Here is a 7,787-nt window from a genome sequence, read left to right as displayed (position 1 = left end):
ATAGCATCACGACTAATGATAACCTTTTGAGAAGAAGGATCATAAAATTTGTAATCATTGGAATGATCTGAATAACCAAGAAAAATAACCTTCAAACCTGGAGGATCCAACTTATGTCGAGTGTCCTTGGGCACATGAATATAAGCAATGCAGCCAAATGTGCGAAAGTGAGAGACTGAAGGTGTCTTCCCTGTCCAAATTGTTATAGGAATTTTACCAGCAGGTGCAGTAGTTGGAAGATGATTTTGAATAAAAACAACTGTTAGAAGTGCTTCAGTCCAAAACTTTCGAGACAAACCAGAGTGTATAAGCATGCAACGTATAGCATTAAGAATCGTGCGATTTTTGTGCTCAGCAACACCATTTTGCTGAGGAGAATAAGGAACTATAAACTCATGATGAATACCTTGATCCTTACAGAAGTCATCAAATAGATTGGATACATATTCACCGCCATTGTCACTGCGAAGTGTCTTTATAGAGAATCTAGTTTGAAGCTCCACACTTATCTTGTATTGTTTAAATATAGATAAAGCCTCAGACTTATGTCGAAGAAGATAGACATGTGTGTACCGTGAGAAATCATCAATGAAAGTTATAAAATATCGATATTGAGACTTTGAGGCAGGAAAAGGACCGCAAATATCGGTATGAACCAAATCCAAGAGAGCACATGAATGTGATGAAGTAGAAGTGTGGAAAGGCAAACGATAGTGTTTTCCAAGTGCACAGTACTCACATATTCCCATACGTGGATGAGATTTAAGATCCATACCTTGCACAAGACCATGACGATGAAGATCAAGAATTTTGGCAAAGTCGGAGTGTGCAAATCGTTGATGCCATAATTTGCAATCTGCATCTCCAGGGGCAGTAACAACATTTGCAACTGTATCATTCAATGATAGCTCAAATAGATTACCATGTCGAGGAGCCACTGCTATAGTATGCCCATCTTTCTCTATACGACATTGATTATGATCAAAGCCAACAAACAAACCAAGATCAACTAGACGAGCAACAGAAAGAAGATTTCTTTGCAAATCTGGAACATGAAGAACTCCTCTTAATATTCTAGTGGATGAAACAGTCCCCAGATATAAATCACCCACTCCTTTGACTTGACAAGTCGTATCATCCGCAAGGTAAACAAACTTCTTGACAGGAAGAGAATGATAATTGTGAAGCCACTGCGATTGGTATGTCATGTTTCCAGTGGCACCTGAATCAACGATGAATAGAGAACCATCATGAACATGAAGTACCTTTTTTGGAGAGATATCATAATAGACGAAATTGAGCTCCTGATGAGTATGATCATCATCAGTTGTAGTTTGTTGAACAATATAAGCTCGAGAACGTTCTTCATCATATCTGCGTTTATAACAACCACGAGATGGATGATCTGTATGTGTACAATAATCACAAGGAGGAAAACTTTTGGACGAGCGAGGTTGCTTTGTAGTAACTCCATGCTCCTCATCATATTGACGTGCCCAGCAATCAGAAGCCACATGATCTTTCTTATCACAATAAGAACAATGTTTGTTAGGATAAGCAAGATGAGAAGATTTACTACCTGGATTAGGGCGTCCACCCTGTTGAAAACGTGAAGCAGGACACTTGCGAGCAACAAAAGCAGCATCAAAATCCCTTTGTTCCCAAGTGACCAAAACAGCATCAGATTTTTCCAAATGATGCTCATGACGTTGAGAATATTCAATAAGAGATATACATGCTTTGTCAAAGTGGACATCATCCTTGTTAGACAAAATAGAGATGATATTGTCATATAAAGGATCTTTGATGGTATGAAGAAGTTGAGTAACAATCTGATTTTTAGCAACAGAAGCGCCGGCAGCACCAAGTTGATTGATAATGTCTTTAAAATCCTCGATATGAGAGTGCATAGAGGTACCAACCTTATATTGAAGATTCTTCAAACAAGTTTGGAGATATAAAATTTTGGTGATCGATTTCTTCTCAAACATTGAGATAAGATACTCCCAAATAGCATGAGAGGTTTCCAGATGAAAGACATCCAACATAAGTGAGTTAGGAAGTGCAGACAATATATAACGACGAGCCGCTTTGTCACGACGAATCCAATCAGTATGATCAATTTTCCATTGTTCAAATAATGGACCATCAGTAATCACAGAATTGTTATTCATCACATCAATAGGTTGAACTGGGCAAGACAGGTCGCCCAAAACAATATCAAATAATTCGTCACCTTCAAGAATTAGCATCATCTTTGCTTTCCACCCAGGAAAGCCTTGTCCTTGGAAGAAGGGAACCGAACATTGGCCAGACGGATATCCGTTAACAATTACGCAATTGGCCATGCCTGTATGTCGAGAGAAAACAAATAAGATGAGATCGCAGAATCTGCAAACCATGATCAAGACGAGCGTAGTTGAGACGCATGACAATCAAAATAGGGATATGCACATAAGAACGACGAAAAGTATTGAGTGACTAAAAAGAAAGCCCGAAATAGAGAGGCGTAACGTGCAAGACGAGATGACGCATATAAGAAAAGTGCTATTTCGGTCGAGCAAAGAACGTGAACGATAATAAAACATCGCTAAAAATAGCAAGATATTTGCTTGTCATAATCAACATCATTAACGAAGATGAGCGATTAATAAACTGTAATTGGGGATTAACAAACTATAATTAGAAATACAGTTTTAAATAAAGAATCGCAGATTTGAGCAGAATTGCTGTCTTGAATCCTGAACTGTCATAACTTTGGATCCAGAACTCTGATTGACAAGCGGTTTTGACAAAATTAACTAATACTTCTAATTTGAACAAGTTCATGTATCAAATCATCACTTGTGCAAAGAATTCAATCAAGTATAAACAATGAAACAACTTATCTTCCTTGTTGTTGCTACGCATCCATAGCTCTGATACCATGTTGAGAGAGAGAGAGAGTACGCGAGAGATACACAAGACATGCTCCCAAAGAATGATTCATATTGATATAGAGTTAGTATATATAGGTGAGACCCAAGTCAAGTGAGAGATGATATATATAGTTGTAACAATTTACCACTACAAATATCATCTTACTTAGCATAACAATGGATTGCAATATAACCTGTCTTGCCACAATAATGGCAAAAAATAGTAGAATTTCTCGAATCTCTATTTTGCCATCCACCTCTTCTTCTAGAGCTCCCCCTACCTCTAAAGTTTCCTCAGCCTCTTGAAACCTGTATTTCACCAAATTGCTAATTGAACCTGTTTTGTTGGTTATCGCCAGTCCATCCCATACCGCTGCCTCTCGAAGAGGATCCATGTCCCCTTCCTGAACTTGAGGAGAATGCTTGGACATATTCACCATTTCTTTCAGACGAGTCACCCTACATATTCATCTCTTCGGTAATCATGAGAGAGACCAACTCATCAAAATCTGGAAATGGCTTCCATACGGATACTGAAGTAACAAATGATTTCCATGCCTTCTCATTATTGAGTCCACTCAAAGTAGATGAGACCAAATAATCATCATCAGGCATTGCATCAATCACTGCTAAAGCATCTGCAATGCTCCTCACCTTCAATACATACTCATTGATAGACATTTTCCCTTTCATCAATGTATTCAACTCTTGCTTGAGTTGAATCTTTTGTGCCTTTGTATTTATTGAAAACATATTCTCAAAATTTGACCAAGATGCATGTGAAGTTTTTGCATTCCTGATATGTTCCAGCATAATATTATCAATGACTACAGATAGCTAGTACATCACCTTTTTGTCTTTTTCATTCCACTCTTTCCATACCTTTAATTCATATGTAATCAGAGGGATACCTAGCCCTGGCTCATTTTCTTCAGCTGATAAAAACTCATAAAGGCCCTTTCCAATGAGGAAGTTCATCACACAGAACTTCCATGAAGGGTAGTTATTCTTGTTGAGCTTCTCAATAATGGGATTTCCAGTGTTCTCTGCCATTATCACAAAAAAGGATACAACAAAGCAAGCTAGTCTTCTGCAGTCTTTCACAACAAGTGCACAACAATACACCGAGCAAACTTTTTCACTGATTGCTCAATGTACATGTAATCTGCAACTTTGTAGAGATAAGCATCAATCAAGTTTTTGCAAGGGATTCATGCATCTATCTATATGAGGTAAGATATGAGATAAGCATCAATCAAGTTTTTGCATTAATTAGATTTAAGATATGGTTATTTTCTAGTTTTGTAAAGCTTAGTTGAGTTTTGAATTTTTTCCTTTATTTCTGTGAGCACTTCACTATGCACGGCCACATATTAGTGAATATGCATATAAATGCACATGTTAATGGGCACTCATGACATATTGTCCCCTCCTTCATTTTTTCTCTTGGTTAGGTGTTCATTTAGTTTGCAAGGGAGGGTTTATGGGCTAAAGGAGGAGGAAATGAAGTAACTTGTGTTAAGAGTCAGGAGAGAAAATGAGATAAGGGGTTGGAGCTAGAGTAGAGAGTAGTATGCTCTCTCTTAGTCTTCATTCTTCCATTTTCATCATTCATTTGTCACACATTTAGTCTACAATAGTAAAAGAGATATGGGTCTAACTAACCTTACTAAAACTAACTATGGTTGAATCATCGACTCACTTATTGTACCACACATGCTATACAGCTATATCTATATTGGAGAGTTGGTAGAGCTTGATTCTCAACACTTCCCCTCAATCTCAAGATAGAAACTATACTCCAAGAACCTCTAAAAAGCAAAAAAATTGATCTTTACTGAGTAACTTGGTAAAGATATTAGCTATTTGGTCTTAGATTGTGACATATAGGATACCTATATTTCCTGGAAATATCATCTCTTGCATGAAGTGATATTGTACATCCATGTGTTTTATTTTGGGATGATATACAAGATTCATAGCCAGAAGTACATTGATCATATTGTCACAATGCAATGTGATTGGAGCATCTATTTTCATGCCCAAATCTATCAATAATTTCAACAACCAAGAAATCTCACAAGTTACTAATGCGGCACCTCTATTTTGTGCCTCAGTATTAGAGAGTGCATCTGTTGGTTGCTTCTTATTGCTCCAACTAGTAGACCTTTTGTCATCTGGACAACTTAACCAATCTACATCTATATGCCCGATGAGTTTAAAGTGCTTATTATACTCATAAAAGAGACCATATTCTACTATAGCCTTGACATAATGCATAATTATTCTCATAGCATCCAAGTGAGGTTTTCTAGGCTTTTGCATGAACTACTGACTAATAAGTCCAATTGAGTAACTAAGATTAGGCCTAGTTATGATAAGGTACACGAGACTTCCTTCCATCTGCCCGTACAAAGTACTATCTAAAATTTCAGCTCAATGTTAACACCTAGCTTATTATTTTGATCCAACGAAGTATCCTATAATGTAATATTTCCATGTAATAAAAGCTAGTTGTTTAGTTCAAAAGTTAGTTAGTTAATAAGTTCGTAAGATTACTAACCAAAGACTAACTAAGGTAAGAACTAACTAATGTTAATAGCTAATAAATTTTATTGAATTTATATATATATATATATATGTATAAAATTTTAAAAACAAGAGTCGTAAATCCAATATTTTTATTGGATTGACAAGGACTATAGCTACCCTTCACAGAAGTTACAATGTGAGCGAGAATTATGAGCCATATCAATCACTAGTATTAATGTGTATAGTTTGGATGGTAAAAAAAAAGTATATTTTAGATATTATTCTAAAAAGATACAACTCGATGTCATTTAAAAGAAAAGACAAGTGATGTTTTAGTTAGTTTTTGAGATTTTATAAAAAGAAAAAAATAAAGAAAAGTGATAGGCAAAATCGCGTGTGTTGCGATCGCAGTCTACAGGCAGTAGACAACACTTCAAATAGAGAAAAGAAGAAGGAGTGAAATGAGAGCTTTCTAATCAAGCATCTTCGGGTTTTACCCCCAACCATCATATTTATGATCTTAGCATCATATCACTGATTCTTCCAAGAGCCCCTCCACTCTTGTTCTCAGTCTCATCCCCTCCTCTCAAATTCATTATAAATATAAGGCATGGGGAAGCACAAGGGTATAAGGAGACCCCGAGAGGCTATGAGAGAGAGGTAGAGAGAAGGATACCCCTCCAAGATATTGTGAGGGAGAGCTTGAGAGAGAGAGAGAGAGAGAGAGAGAGAGAGAGAGAGAGAGAGAGAGAGAGAGAGAGAGAGAGAGAGAAGAGTTACCCCGAGAGGCTGCAGAATTCCCTCTATCTCGATCGTTGACTTAACCATCTTCTCTTACACTCTTCCATCTCAAATCTATTTCACCTTCTGAATCTCTTGAGTCTACTTGTGTACGATGGCCTCCAAGTGAAGAATGTCGTGTGCAAATGGCAATCTTACAACCAACAACAAAGCTTCAGGCGAAGGCATCAATGTCAATCCAATTCCGGTTCTAGTCGTAAGTAATGTATTTCTAAATTGATAGATGCTTGCTTTGATTCTCGCATGAGATACATTAGGCCCATGCTATGACATACAAGAATAGGTCATGGGAAGGGATAAGTCTCTTCTCACATATTTGAAAGATGGAGTTTGCAAAGTGCATGTATTAATTACACTTACTTGCGTATGCCTTATTCATTGATAAAGCAATCGGTCAGAGTTTATGAATAGCCTAATTGTAAAAAGAATGACATTAAGAATTATGCATACCAGTATTAAGAAAATTTTGCATAGAATTGCTCTTTGGTCCTAAGGGGGAGAGCAAATATGTGATGGAATTATTATCACGTCTATTGTGGACACTAGCGCAGGGGTCAGTGTCTTGAGCCACGCAGTTCTACAGGCCTGGGGAAACCCACTTGTGGAAGCGGCTAGGTTCAGTGTTACATTGGCCAACGGGATGAAGGTCAGACCATTTGGGGTCTTAAAAAACTAGCTAGTAAAGATCGTAGGTGTGCAGTTCTTCGTAAATTTCATTGTCATGAAGGGGGTGGACTACGACATACTGCTAGGCCAGCCATGGATGAGGAATGCACGAGTGGTTGAAAACTGGGGAAACAACCTCATATTCTTGGGGAATAGGACAGAAGCGGTAAGGGTTGAGATGGACACATGGAAAACTACCCCAGTCGACCTCGATGCTATCTCGACCATGCTAAAAGGCGATGCCCAAGCGCACAAGACTTATGGGACGCTGACGAAGTACATTCCCTGCCCTGAGGACGAGAGGGATTGGATGCATGTCTTGGCAACCATTGACCTTCCATTCTCGGATGAGGAAGAGTTGTATAAGCAAGTGGCCAAGTCACCCAGCATGCCACAGCAGAGGAGCCCATGGTGCCACTCTGCATGATGGCACGGAGCCTATGGGAACCACGGAGACCAGTCTCGTTCCACACCCCCACAAACAAGCTTGAGCTTTAGGGAATCGTAGAGTACCTAACCACAGAACTTAAAGGCAGCAAAGCGGCTAATCTAAAGCCCCTAAGCGATCTCTTGGCTTGGTCTGAATGGGAATGGACCAAAGTGCATGATCTCAACCTATCATACAACTGGGCTTTGATCACCAACGAAAAGGAGGTCAGATAGGAAAACCTAGGAGATGACGAGAGGTCGGAGGGGCAAGATTCCAGCGATGAGGAGTATGAGCACTGTCGCTCTAAGAGGATGAGAGCGAGGAAGGGTTTAACACGATAGATTATGACATTGAAGGGAGAGCAATCGAGCAGATTGAGGCAGACTCTAGGCCAAAATGGGAAAGGGATGGAAAAGGAATCATGCGGATGGAATGCGATA

The sequence above is a fragment of the Lygodium microphyllum genome, chromosome 30 (assembly GCF_053477565.2).
Source record: "Lygodium microphyllum isolate KBCC chromosome 30, Lygodium_microphyllum_v1.1.10, whole genome shotgun sequence".
Lineage (NCBI taxonomy): Eukaryota > Viridiplantae > Streptophyta > Polypodiopsida > Schizaeales > Lygodiaceae > Lygodium > Lygodium microphyllum.
The sequence above is the reverse complement of the archived record's forward strand: the minus strand, read 5'-3'. Positions refer to the sequence as shown.